The sequence below is a fragment of the Varanus komodoensis genome, unplaced genomic scaffold, assembly GCF_004798865.1.
Source record: "Varanus komodoensis strain SLA01 unplaced genomic scaffold, ASM479886v1 scaffold21, whole genome shotgun sequence".
In the NCBI taxonomy this organism is placed as follows: domain Eukaryota; kingdom Metazoa; phylum Chordata; class Lepidosauria; order Squamata; family Varanidae; genus Varanus; species Varanus komodoensis.
In genome coordinates, this window is record NW_025335589.1 from 14374865 (window position 1) to 14393226 (window position 18362).

Sequence of the window (18362 nt, forward strand, 5' to 3'; positions counted from 1 at the left end):
CCCATAACTCTGTGTTCACTTCTCCCACTGACTTCCAGTGTGGCATGTGAGTTTCCCAAGCTCCTTCTCTGCATATTTTGTTGCTGCTGGCAGGGATGGGCAGAAATTATTTGACAGCATGAAGGTGTCTAATCATGCAGTGCGTTACCATAGATATCATGGAGGGCATTGTCAGTAGCAGCCTCACATCACCAGAACATATCTCATTCTTCACTGGCAATTCCAACATTGTGAAGACATGTCTTTAGCCATATCCAGGTTTCTTTTCCTGACTTTAAAAAGCTGAAAGAGAAAAATGTGAGGTTAAAAAGGAGACATGAGAAGAAGGGCAGGCAGCATGTTTTGCATGCAGAAGGTCCCAAGTTCAATCCTCAACATCTCCAGTTACATCAAGGATGAACAACCTATGGCCTTTGCCCAGTTTTAGGCAGCTCTCAGGCTCATTTGGAAAAATCTCTCTGCATATGATCAGTTCAGACTCTGGCAAGACTCAGCCTGCTGTATAGAACAGCGTGAGAAGAAGTGGGTGGCAGAAGGAAAGAAAATGGTGACTCACCAATTGGCTGTACCTACTCCTGGTTTTGGCTTAGGTCTGCCATGCAACTGATTACTAGCAAGAAAATGTGGCTCTCTGCCGAAAACAGGGTAGCCTACCCTTCAGTTAAATGATTGAAGAATAGGTGATTGACGAGTTTACCATGTCTTGGAGAGTTGCTGCCAGTTAGAGGAGACCATAGCGATGGTCTGACTCCATGTAAGGCAGATTTCTATGTCCATAGTAACTGAAATACTTTTGTAAAATTATATCTTCAACCTTAAATAGCACTACCTTGCTAGAACTAGTGTTTCAACAGTAACAAAAATATGAGTGATTTAAAAACTAAATTCTTTTCAGATAAATAATAGGAACAATGAGATTTGCTTACGTTAATGCATTTCTACTGAATTTTGATTAGGAAAGACACTGGTAAAGCAGATATTGTGCAAAAACTGTCTCTCTCCTGGTTAGGATATATGTTCATCCCCACTCACCTTCTCTTTTCTCCTTTTATTTTCTTTCCTAAAGTCTCCTGAGCTTATCTCACTCTTAATGCAATTGTTGTGATTTTCCCAAGGCAAAAGAAAATTGATACTCTCTTAGTTGCAGCCTTGTGACAAAATGGAAAATACAACTCTGCAGATTTGTCAATTGCATCAAGACAGGAGAAAAGGGGTTCGTTCTTTCACTAGCAAGATTTATCTGGCTCAGATAAAGGAATCCTGGACTATAGATGACCATCACAGCAAGAAGCAGTGGGGAACGCAGTCAGTTGTTGTAATCTAAACTGCCATTCTGCCATTGATTTATGTTAGCCATAAAGATTTGACACTACCTCCCCAGGTGTGTGTGTGTATGTGTGTGTTATCAGCTTCTGCACAGACAACCTGTGAATAAGTTGATTATGCAGTAAATGGAGCTTGCCATGGACAATGGGTGACATCCGTCTTTCAGTAAGCTCTTTTTGCAATTCATCATGAGAAAGGTTAGTCTAATATCAAAATTGCAGTGCTAAGCATAAGCTACTTCATCTGCTGCAATAAGCCTGAAGGCTTCTGGAGTACAAAAGAGTTTGGGAGCTAAGGAAAGTAAATTTGGCATCTTGGAGTTTTCCTTTAGTGGATCAAGAGACAAGTTTAGCAGTTTCATTCTCTTCCTACCTGTCTTTTCTGTCTAGATCTGCATGAATCAGCTTCCTCCTTTCAACCTCTTATCCCATACTTGTCCACCCAAACCATGTGGGTGTGCAGTCCATCAGGCCATTTCTGATGGTATGCCAGATCCCTCTGCATCCAACACTGTGCTGGCTCCGTGGCTGCCCATACCTTCCTTGTCTCCCATCTCCTATCCCTTTCTCCTCAAAGCCTGAACTTTGCTTTCTGGCCCTCCAAGCAGTACTTGGAAGCTGGCACTATGCCACCACCATGGAGTTGCCTTGGGTCATGAGGGGAAATTAAATGGTGCTACCACCTCCCAACTCCCCCTCCCCAGGTCACTTGGTGCTGTTCAGACCACGGTTGTGCCCTGCTTCCAGTGACAGGCACGCTTCCAATAGGAGGAGTCCGCCAGAATGAACTTTGTCCAAGGCTCTCTTCAAACACAGAGCTGGTCTTGCTGTAACTTGCACAATGCATGGACAAGAAGGGAAGCTAAAGCTCTGCTCCTTTGTAAGACTCCTAATCAGAGCAACACCCACTACATTTTGCCGAAGAAGCATCCACCTCTACAATTTGATATTCTATTTCATACATGGATGCTTATTCCAAACAAATCAGTACTTATCTTTCTATTCTAAGTAAACCCATTTGTCTCTCGAGTATTTGCACAATGCAGGAATTCTGAAATGTTACAAGTAGACATACATACAAACCCAAACCCTGGTCTGAGCAAATATTATAAATTGTAAAGGTGCTTTTACCATTGAGTCATTTATGGCTCCTTTAAAAACAGAGTTTTGGGTGGGACAAGACATAAGCTGTGTCTTTGCATTTAACAAACAGAGAGAACAGATAATGCAGTCCCTTCAGGTGGTGAGGCTGAAAATTATTGGCATCGCAACAGGTAGGGAGGAGAGGTTTAACCCTTTCCTTCCCTGCTGCATTTCTGATTAAAACCACTCCCTTGAAGCTGATGTTTACATCAAGAGGAACTTCCCCATTGGCACTATATTGACCTCTACAACAAAAATAATATTAGCAAGCCAAATGCTAACCTAGGCTACTTTGAAAAATCTCTCCTGATGCTGATCCCATCATTTCCCTAGACAATTTGTTACTTACTTATTTATTTATTTATTTATTTGTATTTATTTATTTGTTTATATCCTGCCTTTTTTCTACAAAGGGCTCAAGGCAGCTTACATCATTCTCCTCCTCCATCTTATCCCCACAACAACAACCCTGTGAGGTAGGTTGGGCTGAGAGTCTGTGACTGGCCCAAAGTCACCCAGTTGGCTCCATGGCCGAGCGGGGACTAGAACCCAGATCGTCTGAGTCCCAGTCCCATGCTCTTAACCACTACGCCACACTGGCTATTTGAAGATCTGTCTCCAAGTAGTTCTTAGCCTTACAAGCAAACTCGCTTTCAAGGAACAAAACTATTTTGTTGTTTGAGACATATGAAGTCCAGATACCCTGCATATACTGCTAATAAATCATATTCTCAATAGTCAATTGCATTTCAATCAGGAGACTGGGAGGTGAATACCCTCTAGCTCATACCATGTGCTTCTTACAAAACTTCACTTGATCTACGTGTCACAACTGCACAGGCAGGTCTCTTCCCTGCAATCAATGTCAATTAGAAGCTGCTTTTGTGGAGCTGACAATCCAAGGGGACCAAAATAAACTCTGAAGGGCCTTAGGTGATGAAAAATGACCTTCATGGAAAGGAAAAAGTGAACAAAGAGCAATTTCAGACAACCATTCATTATCTCAACAATTGTAGCAAAGGTTTCTTTTTTCTCATGAGTAACTAATCCTCTTTTTTATTGGTTTTCATTGACCTAGGTTTTGATTGATTATGATCCCTTTTCTAGTACAAGATCACTCTGCGTCATATCACCTATTATTACCAGGGAAAATATGTCACTCACCCTATGTGATTTATGATATTACCAAGGTGAATCCAAGGCTAATTGCATCATTTATTTGAATAAATTAAAAAACAAAAGACCTTTAAGGAATAGATGCAAGAAATCAATAAGTGTTGCTGAGATCTATGAACAAGAACCTTTGTCTAAGGTCAAACAAGAAGGGAGAATACAACTAGAATTGGATAAAGTGACAGGCTTTTCAGGACTTATATATTTAGTTACTCGAAGTTTGATGAATATTAATCCAGTACATTAGGCTGTCAAGGTTCTGTACATTCTAGAAATGAAAAGTTCAAGGAAAATTCCATGGAAATTATAAGGAGTGGAATGCTAGGAGATGATTCACACACTAAATAAGATATATATTTTAATTAGCTACTTACAATCAGAGTGATACAATATTCACTATGCTGGGATAGCATTAATGTTGGGTAAAGTTGGCATATCATAGCTGGGTTCCTATATACTCTGAACAACAAAGCTGAGAGGAAATGTCTACAAGAGAAAGCACAGCGTTTACACCATTACCTCAATATCTATATCAGGAGACATGGGCCTATTTCAGTTGGAAGCTCATACGACATGATACAGTGGAATCCACAACCTTGCTAAGGGTCACTTCCCATAAGCTTTGAATCTGTGGTCAACTACTGCTTAGTCCAGTCTTCTCATGGCACACAACATTTACAGAGTTCCATCACAATCCCAGATTGCTATTGTGATGGGTGCAATGGAAAAGCCAATCAATATGTGGGTCTATGGTGGAGTTTTCAAACAACTGGTTCTGTTGCAAATTACAATCCACCTAAAAAGATGAAAAGGGCATCACTTAGATGTACAGCTAGTGGCTGAGGTGGCCCCAGTTCAAATAGCTGGATTTCTGTCATGACCCGGGAGGCCCCTTCTGACTTGCTCTGTTTCTATGTTTCTATGACTCAGCCTAAAATCTTACACATTCTCACTAGCGAATAAGTGCTATTGAGCTCAGTAGGGCTTACTTCTCAGTAGACAGGGATAGGATTGCACTGTTAAATACAGAATGAAGGAAGACATGTGTTTTTTATATAATGCTAGGGAGCAGAGCATCTCATGGTTGAAGATGGTTTTCAGCAGTTTTAGCAGACGGAAGACCAATATTGTATTGCCAGGACCACAGATCTAGGACTGAACATAAGGAGCCCTTGTCCACCAGAGTGAGAGCCCATGTTCCCTTGTGCTCCAGACAGTAATGGAAAGCAGTCTAGTGAAGTGTGACGGTATCCTCATTACCTTGATAAGCGACTTCACATTAATGCGTACACCACACATGTATCACTAAAAATTCTGCTCTTGGCTCTGCACTGATGGAATGCTACTCACCCGTCTTTATCTGATAGAGACTGCCTGGCATGATTTCTGACCAGCTGGACCCAGCTTTCAGATATCTCCAGGATTTGAGCTTCTGGGCCAATCCATTTCCCCCAAATAGTTTAGTTCAGAGTAAAAAATAACCTTCAACCATAGAAGTTCCTCTAGGAAATCTTTAATCTCAGTGGCCTTGGTCACTTTGACCAAGTGACCATGGCATATTGAGGCCTTGAGCTCTATGGGCAACATAAAATGCTTTGTTTGGCCTTGAGTGAAAGTCAATCCTCCTGAAAAAAGGCCATGAAGTATGCTATGTTCTGTTTTAATTAGAGGAAAAACTTCCCAGATTGGCATTATATTACTACTGTGGTTCCATTAATGTCAAATTCATTACTAGTTCATAGATTCAGCTGTTGGGAAGACATATGTGTTGTTTACTGTATCAAAATATCCCTTTGAAGTGTTTGATTTGATCCAAAGATGAACAGTGGTCCATAAAAACATGGTTATATCTCTGGAAATGAGGCAAGCTGACTGAACATAGGTAGCAAGCATTTTCCTGAATGCAAATCCTTACCATCTCTAATAAGGTCATGTTCAGAGTAGATTAAAACATCAGCATCCATAACTACATTTAAACAACAATTGCTGGAAGGGCTCATCTATTATGAATGGCAATTTTCATTAGAAGCCATGCTTATGCCATCAAACTTGGTAGGTAATTGCACTATTTTGGAAGTGCAGTGTATATAGCTTGATTCATGGTTTTAAGAACCCATGCCTAGACTGGCCAATGAGAGTTTAAATCCAACTGAACTAGCTGAACCCACTGAGGGTATACACTTATTCCTCTAGCTGACACATTGCTCATCCAGCATGGGAAAGAGTTCTGACTGAAAGGTGGAAAATAACACAGTCTTCAACCGCAGTTTTTAAGGTGAAGGGGCCAAAAGGAAGATCCTGTCATAATGTTCCACTCTAGCTATTTTTAAGTTTCTAACTCCCTTCGGTATGACTCACACACTATCTCTTTCCCTTCCCTTATCACTCTAGTCAGTGTGTTCAGTCACATAATGAAGCTCATAGCTTGTTGCTGGTTTCTATAACCACACCGGCAGTGATGGTGAGATGAACAGAAAGCAATAACTTTCAGGACCATCTGCATGGATAGCAAAGCTCATAGTGTGCTGCCCATGTCCAACTTATGCTCTCTCAGTGCCTTTGACCTATAGACATAATCTACTGTAATAATAAATCAAATACTAATTGCCATGATAAATCTAATTAATACATAAATATTGTCATACATCAAAGACTAGGAGCTATGTAATCACCATTATTTATACTATTGGGGCTCACAAGTAGACAGTTCCTAGAGTTTTCAATCATTGTGTGCCTTCAGTTATTCCTCGTGCATTCAGTTACTCTGTTTTAAATTGCTGTGCACCATTTTGATAGCTTTTTCACAGTTGTGGTGGTATATAAATCCTAATAGAGCAATGTTAATAATAACAACAGGTATTGTGCAGTTATTCTGTCTTTTCCAGCTTAACTTTCTTTCTTTCATTTTGGGAAGAACAGAAAGATAAATATCTGGTTATGGCTGAGCCAGGCTAGTATTAGGGCAAATTAAGGGGCATATCAAGCATAATGGGATGAATTCAGTAAGAGGGCAGTTAAGAGAACAAACAGTCCTTAGACAGGAGATGGTTGAAAGCTCATCATTATCAAAAAAGAAGAGGTCCTAAGAAAAAGCCTGAGGCACAGCTAAGGTACAGGCACAGGCAAATCACCTATAATCACAGCACAGAGTCCAAAGGTCAGTAGCCCAGGGGGCGCCAAAACTGGTAACAAGACATTGATCCAGGAGTGGCTACTGGAACTTACATAGCCTGAACTGCCAGAACCCCTCCCAGAATGCAGCTGTAGTTCATCACAGCCCACCTTTCTCTACAAGCAGGTACTTCTTTTTGCTTAGTCATGTTCTGGGCTTATAATTTCAGGTAGTGGCATTCTTGGAGGCTGGATAGTGGTTCAGTATCCTTCTCCAAACCAGGAGCAGAACTTTCCAGCTTTCAAGGGGGAGGATCTGAGCTTCTCTATCCCAGGGGCTCAGGAGTTCCTTATGCAGTGCTGGAGGCTCCTCCGGAAACAGCTTGATACTGAGGAACGTCTAGTTTGAGAGGCTTCAGAAAATTGGAGTGACAAAACGAAACCATTGAAGAATTCAGGAAAGTTACAGATGGAAGTCAGTATCATCTGGAACCGCAAGAACTCCCATGATCAAGGTAGGTGGATTGCATGAGAAAAGCCTCATCTTGAAGTATTATTTATAGGAGGGGCAGGCAAGGGTAGAAGTTCCTATTTTCTCCCTCACCCCCTTCCCCCAGTGGACCATACTGAACAGCAGACAAAATAAGAATAAACAGAACAAAACAAAAAAGGATTGCTTTCCTGCCAAAATTTGGATCAAATCCCATCCTCAGACTGAAAGAAGTTCCCTGCCCCTGATTAATGCATGTAATCATATATTGTACCTGTTTAAGTACTGTTTATCGGATAAGGTCTTATACATAAAGAAGCAGGCAGCATTAAAAAAAATGCATGTGTATTAGAACTTGATTGGTTGATTATATGGAATTCTTGTTTGTGCTCATGTATATATTTTACTGTAAGCCACCTTGAGACCTTTGGGTAGTAAACAACATATGGTATGATAATAATACTATGTTTTATATTTCAAACCAAATTAATCTTTTGGAAATAATAATAATAATAAAATCATTCAATGTTAAATGCTGATATGAGACTGCAAAGTCAAATTCTTTCTGCAGTTAGTACAAAATGATGACACTGGAAAAAGAAACAGTGCAAGTTTTCTCTAGAGATGGATAAAGATCCCATGTGTCTCAGAAGTACTCTTATCAAGGAGTCATTGAAGACTACAGAACTCCTTTTGATTTGCTCAAGAGGAGTGTTTTGTAGACAACTTAGGGTATATAGCTTATATCGGGTTTTTTTCCTGTTACAGCCTGAAGCTCCTTCTTTCTACAGAAGTCCTGAGCACAAAGAAGTTTGAAGAGATTTATATACATCTACAGGGGGGTGGGAGCAAGGCAGCCTATAAGATCAACCACCTACAAGATCATGTTTTAAAAAACTGAAGTGCTACAGAACTTGATATGCTTTTATTCAGAATGTAAAAGTAATCCATACATTTCATGTTGCACTGAAGACAAACTTACTTTGTGAGAAAAAAATTCATAATCTTGGCCCCTCTTTCGTCTATTACCTCCTCCAAGCACCCTACTCACATTCAAATGCTCTTTGATTCCAACGGAAAGAACATTTCTCACTCACTGGTGAGCATCGACTTATTAAACATTAATACAGAAGCATATTTAAAATTTAAATGTATTTGTACAATAAGTTTGGAATGATTCAATACTCAGGGAAAAAAGTTGTAAAATGAGAGAAAACATTCAGTTGAGCAAAGAGATCTTAGCTTTTTTCACCCTTTCTACCTGCTTGTCTGAAACTCCTCTGGCTATGCTCTTGGCAGTTTTGGCAAATTCTCCTGCTGACATAAGCTTTTAATGTTTTTGCTGAAGTTCTCTTCATCTTTATTTTGAATCAAACTATGATGTGCAGAGAGAAAAGTACCCCCTCCCACTCTTTCCTTTTACTAAAGAGTTTGGAAATATAAAATGTGTTCTAAAAATGATTATTTCTATACTTAGAAGAAATAAGCAAAGCACTGTGTAGTTCAACCCCATATGTTGAAGTAAGCCTCACTGAATTAAATGGGAATTACTCAGAGATAAGTCTGTATATGATTGCAGCCTTACCAATTCCAAAATCCAGAGTTGGGCAATAGATTTATTAAGAAAAAACATGGAAAACAATTTAGTTCAGTTTACATTTCAATAAGAGCTTAGCAAGTATGCTCTCTCTAAATCAATAAACACAGTGAAGAAGTTATCCTTCAGTATTCACAGGTCTCAGAAATTTGAAATGCACTTCTCAAAACAACAGAAATGCATACCAAAATATGTATATTAGTTGTTAAAAAAGTCAGAGAAGAAATTGCATTGAGTTTCACAAGTGAGATATCACAAACTTGCATACAGGAATGAATTATTTAGGAAGGAAAGTGTACAAAGATGGATACACATTTTTGTGCTGACATTTTTTAAAGTCGCAGATTGATGTGTAAACAGGATAGGACAAATGTGAGGTGGAGGAAATGTGGCTTGAGAGGTTCATCCACCATAATTAGGATCAACCAAAATGTTGCTAAACAGTGGGCAGAATTCATCATCAAACTTATTATTTAAAAGGAGAAGTGTAACCCTGTTATTCTTGCTCAGTCTCTCATGGGCTTTTAACACCATTACTCACGGTATCCTCCAGACTGATTCTGTGGATTGACCATTACAGGCACTGGACTTCAATGGTTCTGCTCCTGGCTCTAAGATCTACTGGAAAAAGTGGCCCTGGGTGATTGATTTTCAGCCCCATGACAACTGAACTGTCGTTTGCCTCAACATACCTTCTTGTCACCAATGCTCTTCCAAAGGAGAAAGGCAGTCAGGGAAGCCTCCAGGGCAGCTGCAGCTGGATGTTATGCTCCTTTGTAAGGCCACCTACCATTAATTGTTCCATGGAAAGGATCCCTGAAAATAGGGAGATCTAGGAGAATAACACCAATGACTTGCTCCTGGTTCCAGCTGGACTCTCCCTGACTGCAGGCCAACAGCAGTGTGGGAAGAAGCCTGATTTTTTAATTGCTAATATTTTGAATTGTTTATCATGGTTTTATTATCTTTTTGTGAGTTGCCAGCTGCCTTGATGGAATTTATATTCCGAAAGTCAGCATATTAAAGACTCAGAGGAATATGATAATATTTAGCATCTACATTAAACCATCAGGAATGGTCTTTGGTAGATTTGGAGCAGAGATGTTGGCTTTATTCCTCAGGTGTAGTTGTATATATCCTTAGGCAGTGCTTAGGTACAGTAATGGGTCAATGAAGGCCAATAAAATGAGACTGCATCCTGGCATGATGAATCATCATGGATGAGCCGTTCCCAGGTAGGGATGTACAAAGAATCCATCCAGGGTTGGGAATCCATTAGATTCGCTGGGCTCAGCTCCCTAGGCACTGGTCCACTTTGCAGAGGGCCAGAGTCCGAGTTCCTGGTGAACACACCCAGCCTTGTGAGGAATTCAGCCCCATGTGCTACATGGCAGGATCAGTCACTTAAATGGTGGTTGCCCCTTATGCTAAAGAAGGCTGGTGGTGGCATGCTCAATCATGGGGCACATGCCAGGAAACCATCTCCCACCCTAAGCACTGCACAAGCAGCATCTCTCTTCCATGCCAGCTTCATCTACTTTTTGAACTGATGATGATGATGATGATGATGATGATGATGATGATGTGAAAGAAGGTTGATGGTTGCACAACTGGGGGTCTGCAAGTGCTTATGGACTTCCTCTTGGCTTGGCTCAGATTGGTAGACCATGCTGACCATAAGAGGAAGTCCATGAATGCTTGGAGGGATAGAGCCTGACACTTAAATAGCCATTTCCCCTGAACGTATTACAGCCCCTCCTACTTCTACAATTGCATATGCGTATGTCACAAGATTACATTTTCAACACAGAGCAAATAGTGCTATTTTCATTAGCATGTATCCCTACAGTGGTAAATGCCTTTTGATAAATATCTTGGCAGCCACCCTTGACAGATAAAGGTCAGGTTCTCAGGTCACTACAAGCAATTTTTGTTCCCCCCTCCCATTATGGGCTTGTTGTGTTGGCTGGACCCAGTCATGGAATATCACCACAATTTGTTCCAGGACTAGAAACCACAAAAAGAAAAAATACTCTGTTGTATGGGCTCCCCTTCCCATGATTGTCTGTCATGACATCTGGACCTGGAAGCTCTGTTTTTTGGTTTGTGGTAAAATATACATAGAGCAGCAGCAGAACAGGACACCCTGGGCTAGGGTTGGGATGAACCCTGTCAGAATCCATCCCCACAAACATTCCACAAGCTTCTGCTTGTGTTCCTCCTGGTTATCCAAATTGAGCTAAGCTGAGAAGAAGACTGCAAATGCTTGAAGACTCTCAGTTGCAGGACTGGCAACCTTCTTCTGCATTGGCTGCAGTAGGCCAAAAGGTGGCTGCAGCTGGCATGGAAGACAGGCAGGGCTTGTGCAGTGGCCATGGGGGTTGCTTTCCTGGTGAACTCCATGCAGCCAGCCTTCTTTGGCATCAGTTGCAGCCACTCTATTGTCAGTTGCACTTGGTGCACAAAAGGGGTGCTGTTTGTAGCATGTGGGCCAGAGCTGGGAGAGCATCACATCTCTCTACTCCAGGCATCTCATATCGTCTTTCTAGCAACACAAACGTCATCGCTTGCTTTGTTCCTATTGGCTGAGCACTGTGTCAATTGCCTGTTTACTTTCTGAAACAGGAAGAAAGCAGATAAATGCACAGAGGGAGATGCAGGAAAGTGCAGCAAATGTGTCTATTTTAATCTAAAACAAAAATCTTTGGTGGCTGAATTGGCTCCTAAACATCAAAGAGACAGGAGTACATTCAGGAGGGGGAAGAGGGAGAGCCCAGCTCAAAACTTCAGCAGGCCCATCAGAAAGAGGCAGTTCAGGTCAACAGGCAACAATATGTGGCAAGACTGGAAAGATGGGTGGCAGAAAATGATGGAACCAGCCAGGGTTTGTGATTGTCTCTGGAAAAACCACAGTAAGTTATGAGCAATCTTGGTAACCCCTGACCTTTCCTTGTCATGATGAAGGAATCGAACCAGAAAGGGCAATGCTACAGATCAGCCCTCTCTTAATGCAGGTTGGTGCACCACTAAGGCTGTTCCTGGATAGCACGACCTTTCCACAATGACCTCTGGCTGACTGAGCAATCTTGGGAGTCGTAGGACTTTTTTATGCCTAAGCATGCATAGGAATCCAGCCTTATCATAATTATTTTTGCCTTCTGAAATATTCTGCTCTGGAATCAATGCATGCACCAAGGTATTGTGAACTTTACATGCATGTATATATACAATTGTATTGTGTTCATGTATTTACTGTACTTTTAAGCCACTTTATAACCTATATTCTCTGGATGATGTACAATATACTTAACATATAAAATAAAAAGATCAAAAATGAAGATAAGACACCCAGAATAAAACTAAGCTAAAACTAGTATCAAAGAATAAGACCACCTCAACACAAAAAGCCAACTTAAAACCACCATCAGTATAAAATACTAAAAGGATTATGCTGCTTTGGTAAATTCCTTTGTTAAACTGTTACACACATCAAACTGTGTAACATTCATATATTTAATAATTCCTTTATTAAATACATGAATGTTACACAGTTTATAGGGGTAGGGAATTCACAAAGAAGACCAAACACAATACTGTGTTGTCACCATGACCTGTACAAATAGACTCAGTCAAGATGAAGATCATAGGTAGACTCAGAATGGTTCCAGATAAGACATTTATAGCACCATTATCCTATCTCTTTCTTCTACTTGTAACTCACATTTCTTTCTCCATTTATTTCATGTTTTCTTTTAATTCAGAACATCCATTAAGGAAGGAAAACTGGAACCACTGCACAGCACCATCTAGTGGCTAGTAGAAGCCTTCCTTCTGGAAGCACCTGTGGCCTCAAGATGGAGATCCCAGGCTGCGAAGAAAGTATATCTTCAGTTGTCTTGGACCTCAGCTTGAAGAAGCCTCTGCCAGAATGACCAATGGATAGGAATTCTAAAATTTGGCATCCAAAATATCTGGGGACCAACTTTCTGTTCACCACTGGTGGCTACACCTAGGATTCTGGGATAAAGAAACAATGGTTGACTAAGTTTTTAGAAATGTAAAGTCTAACAGGCTACCCAGATGGATGTCCAAAAGCAAAAATCCTGCTAGCAGATACATATACAAAAACACACATGAGAGAGTCCTTCATCCAAAGCACAGATGCTGGAAAGAGGCCAGCATTCACAAATTAGTTTGAAATATTTTCAATGCTGGGGATTCGTCTTGCAGAAATATGATTTTTTAACGTTAGCTCAAGATGATCAGAAGAATGTTCCAGCACAGCAGGAAATGTTGCTCCATGTCTGTCATTGCAATGGAGTAAAGCATTTGAGCAAAGCTGTTGCTTGAAAAACATAAAATTGTGCTCTTCATGAGTTCTACTAATATATAGACAAGGAAAAGTTGGAAAACAAGAATCAATTTTCCACACACACACACACACACACACACACACACACACACTAGAATGGATTGCTGAAAATGCAGCATATATATGGATGAAAGTATATGTTCCTTTCCATTTTCACCACAGGTGGTGGCAGCAGGGAAGGCAATTGAATAGGGCACACATAATGAAGTATCAGCATGTGAAGGGAAGGAGAGTATGATAATGTTCCCATGGGTGAAAATGAGCCATACGCTTTCTGTTTTTCTGGTATACTTATTCTTCAGAATATTCAACCGACTTCACAAAGTGTTCGGTTATGTATGTTGCACATGGGATCAACATGCTGCTCCATCCCTTCTGAGTTCCTGTCAACAACCATGCCCTTTTCTAGGATACTTCATTCCATCTCCCCCTTGTAGCTCTGTCATTGCTGCTTCAGCCCAACATTTGTAGTTCAGTAAACATCGGTGGATGATGTATGATATAGAGAATCCTGATTGCCCGAAGTTTGGTGGATGTTGATCATTCCAAGTGAAAGTTAACAACGCCAAATGAATTTTGCAATCGTCTGAACAGCTGGTTGTCAGGGAATCTTCGTTATTACCTGGATTAGATGGCTTATGTTTATTTGTGCTGAAATAGAATCCTATTCAGGGACAGTCATGCAATTCACCTGAAATTGCTAGAAATCCACATGTGAAAGTAGGTTGGCTCTGAATTTGGGACATTGCATGTTTAACGATAAGTACTCCCCCATTTCAGCTCAGTTCCTGCTACAGATGCTCCCTGTGAAGTTCTGTGGCCCTCAGCTCTGGGTATTGCCATCAGTTGCCAACAGATGAAAGTAGTCTGTAGAAATACTAGGGGTTTAACTGAGTCGATTTCACTGTCACTCAACTGAACAAATAATAGAGAAATTCAATCTACACAGCCTCTGCATTGCATGGATTGCTTGGCAGTGCTGCACTTCTTGGTCTTCGGCCTCAGGACAGGTCTCCTCTCAATGGCTGGGTACTTGGGTGGCCACTTCTTAAAGGACAAAAAAGAGCAACTGCAGCACCAAAAAGGGATGACAAAAGAGGACAGCGATTAGCACAAGCATTGGATATTGAGAAGTACATTGGCACATTTGAAAAGAATTGTATAAAATACAGTTCATGTATTTCAGACTAGAAATATAGAAGACTGACTTGCGTGGCTGCCCAGGCAGATGACCAGTTCCTATTTGCTGATGGGCAACTCCAAGGCCCTGCTCTTCCTCCTCATGGCTCTTTAAATCAGAAGTGGACCTAAATACATTCTTCAGACAGTGGGTATTTCCAGAATTCCAACAATAAGCATGAAAAACAGAAGGGTGAGTCATCCAAAGTGAATTTTGGAAGCCACAGGAAATATTAAAAACTCTAGGAGACCACTGAGAAAATTTTGCTCTAGGAGACCACTGAGAAAATCCTTCTGACAGAGCCTGGTGGCATTTTCAGAAGGGATGTCCAATGGATTTCAAAGGACGTATGAGCTGAGAACACAGACCTAACAGTTAAAGGATCTGTATGCTTCATGCTCAAGTAAGCCGCCTCATCTCTGCAGCCACATTCACTTTGCAGCATTAATAGAGTCACCATCTTTTCAATAAAGGAACTCCATCTATTTGCAAGTGACCTCAGCTGGATTTCACCATATGGCTACAAGAACTGTTAATGAGAAAAAGATCAAGCATGGAGGAAATAATCAGCCAAATACTTAGTACATTCAGTAATGACATTATCAAGCTCATTTTCTTGTGCTGAAAAGATAATGAAAAAGCACACCCACAGAAGTGTTTATCTCTGGGGTTTACTGCTTTTTTATTGTTATATGCTGAAGAGCTTTTGCAGCAAAGATAGCAGACAAAATAAGAATCTATTAGTTCCTTAATTTTGAGATAAGTCCTTTTTATATGCCCAGATAATATATGGCACCAAGTGCAGGGAGTAGTGCTCACTTTTTTATCTGATGCATCATCAGTCGGTCAACAAAAGTCTACATGGAGTATTACATTCAGAATTAATCAATATGGACTTTTAAAGGCATATGAATATACATATGTTCTTGTTGTCAAGTTGTTTCTGACTTATGGCAACCCTATGAATGAAAACCCTTAAAAATGCTCTATCTATGACAGATTTTGTAAATTCATATCAGTGACTTCCTTTACACAGTCAATCCATCTCATACTTGGTCTTCCTTTTCTTCTTCTGCCTTCAAATTTCCCTAGCATGATCATCTTCTTCAGAGTGTCTTGCCTTCTCATAATGTGTCCAAAGTATGATAGCCTGAGTTTTATCATTTTTGTTTCTAGGGAAAGTTCTGGCTTGATTTGATCTAGAACTCACTGTTTTGAACACATCAATTTTCTTCCTGTCAGCCTTCTTCACTATCCAGCTTTCACACCCATACATAGTGATCAAGAATACAATGGTGAGAAAGATCTTGGCCTTGGTCTCCAGTGAAACATCCTTGCATTTGATGAACTTGTCTATTTTCTTCATTGTTGTCCTTCCAAGTCACATACCCATCTACATAGAGATAGAGGATACTCAGCAGTGAAGTCAGATGAAAGTGCATTCTGATAATAAAGGCAGGAAGGTAACAGGGATGGTCGCTAACTCCCTACCCAAATGGACATCTGTGGCTAGAGTTTCAGGCAGCCCTTGTACTCTGAAAATGTTAACTATGAGTGTCCAGATTTAAGGAAGGCTATGTAATGTAACAGGAAGAATGATCTCACCCCATGGCATGGCTGAGCTTGTAGAAGCCACTCTTTCTTCCCATGTAACAGATAAAGAGCATACCCAACACCTACCAATGATATTGAGCGCCTTTCAGGCTGAGGACTGAATTCCTTTCTGAAGAATCAAATATGGAATGTGGCCTATTTTAGTGGGTGACACTCCAAGGGTAAGGGGCCAGCATGGGTTAGTTAAAAGCTGTTATTACCAGGAAGAGCTTAGAAGAAGGATTCCATCCTTTTAGAATGGGGAAAACACTGTACAAAAGCCAGGGCATAGTTGGTGAAAATGAGTGGAGCCAAAGGAAAGTAGGTGTGGTAATCTGACAAATCCTGCAGGACTGAATTTGACTCCCAAGGTTTGAGGTCCCCTCTCTCTACCCTGACTGGGGAGTAGAAGAGTACTGGGTTAGAATCCATTGAATACTTCCCCTTCATTTAACAGGGGTTTGGCATGATCTGAATGGATCGAATGGATAGTATTTATTGAAATGTACTCTGTAACATGCATATCCTTTCCTTTTGCTTTGTCCCCCAAGACTCTTTTGATAAAGAAGGTCCACATGCAGAATTTTTTTTCCTGTTCATTGATATATTACTAAAACAGAGCACCTGGCTCTGATTTATCATCTGTGCTTCAGAGTTCATCAGTGCATTTATAATGATTATAAAAATCAATCATTCTCAACCATGGCAAGAGAAAGCATCCCCTTTGCTCAGTAATCCCAGACATGTTTATCAGCAATGATCCCAATTTCTATCCATCTTACTCTCAGTACCTCCAGCAAGCAAGCCTGCAAGAAAATAAGCATGGAATTTTACCTGGATTAAGAATTTCTCTGTAGATCAAACTATTTAAGATAAAGCAAGAATGGTATGGGGAGGTATATTTAAATCTTCAAGAAACTATTCCAGTAAGCACAAAATTTGTTATCTGCATATGCAAATAGGGTGTTTTCATGAACAATTTTGATGGAGATGCTATTTATAAAAGCCCTTGCAAAGCAATTAGCTGCCCTTTGCACTAACAGGATGCTGCTTTGCAAAAGTGTACAATTGCTAATTTTCATTGTGAAGCCTAGCTTTTAGAAAAGAAAATTCAGGAAGAAAGAAGAATAGCTAGAAGGTGGTACAGTAATTCGTATCAGGCAAGAACATGCATCTGCGTCTGCCTCTGCTCCTGCCACTGCAGTTTAATGTCAGGGAATAGCTAGGTGAAAAAAATACTGTGTCCTCAGAATCAGACTCTATTTAAGGGAAGCCTTAGTAAGGGTCTAGCAGATTTCTCAAAGCATTGCTCTGGCAATTTGAAGATATATTTAACACCCATTTAGAATGTAAATGGATGTTAAAAATATCTACATTTTAGATTAATGAGATATAACTGTATCTAAGAATATCTCTCTAGCCAATAACTAAGTGTGTCGCAATGGTGATTTGTGGAAAGCCACAAGATTCCACTGCTTGTTCAGGAAGAATGAGGCATGTTTGCTACAAAGAACATCAGCATAGGTGAGACGGCTGCAGCTAACTCAGAAAATGTAGCAGGATTCTCAGTCATCATGTAACTGGTGCTGTGTGTCTCTTAAGCCCCCAGGACCAGTTTGTGGTTCCTTCTCAAAAATGAACTGTGTCTTATGGCCAACAAGGGGCTGCTGTCTCCTCACTGAACTTGAGTTCTTTTCTTCCCTGCTGTATCATGTGGGATCAGTTATCCTGGATAACTTGTGACACTTTAGACGACAGGCCGGGGAATACACAGACTGATGACTTCATGGCTTGGAGAACTGATCCTCACAAACTAGGCATCAAGGGAAGAGAAAACTTGACAAGGAGATATGCAAGTTCTAGTTATTTGTTTCTACAGAAAGAAATGAGAAGAAAAGCAGGACCATCCCAACAACCCAGCTGAAGACCTCCCCCAATGAAAGCTCCTTCTCCCTCAACAATTGCCCCCAGGAGCCATTCCAACAAGCTATATAGAAGGAGATGACAGAGGAAACCATTCCAGCAGCCTGCAGAAAGACTACTTTAGTTTCCCTTCTTCCCCTCTATCCCCTTCTCCTTAGTGGTTGTGTCTTTCTAGAATGTATTCCTGCAAGTAGGAAACATCTTGCTTAAGTGATTGTAAGCTGCTCTGGGAGCAGGCTAACATACTTTCAGTCAATAAACAAAGGTAAACATAATGTGCAGTTCCACTTTCAGTAATCATCACGGAAATCTTATAAAGCATATTAATGTGGTTGTGAATCTTGGAAATGCACAATAGCTATACAGTGTTATGGGTTTGTAACTAAAACATTATAAATGGCTTGTCCATATAATAGCCTGACTAGCCAATTTTCATTGCAAGGGTCCCAAACCTT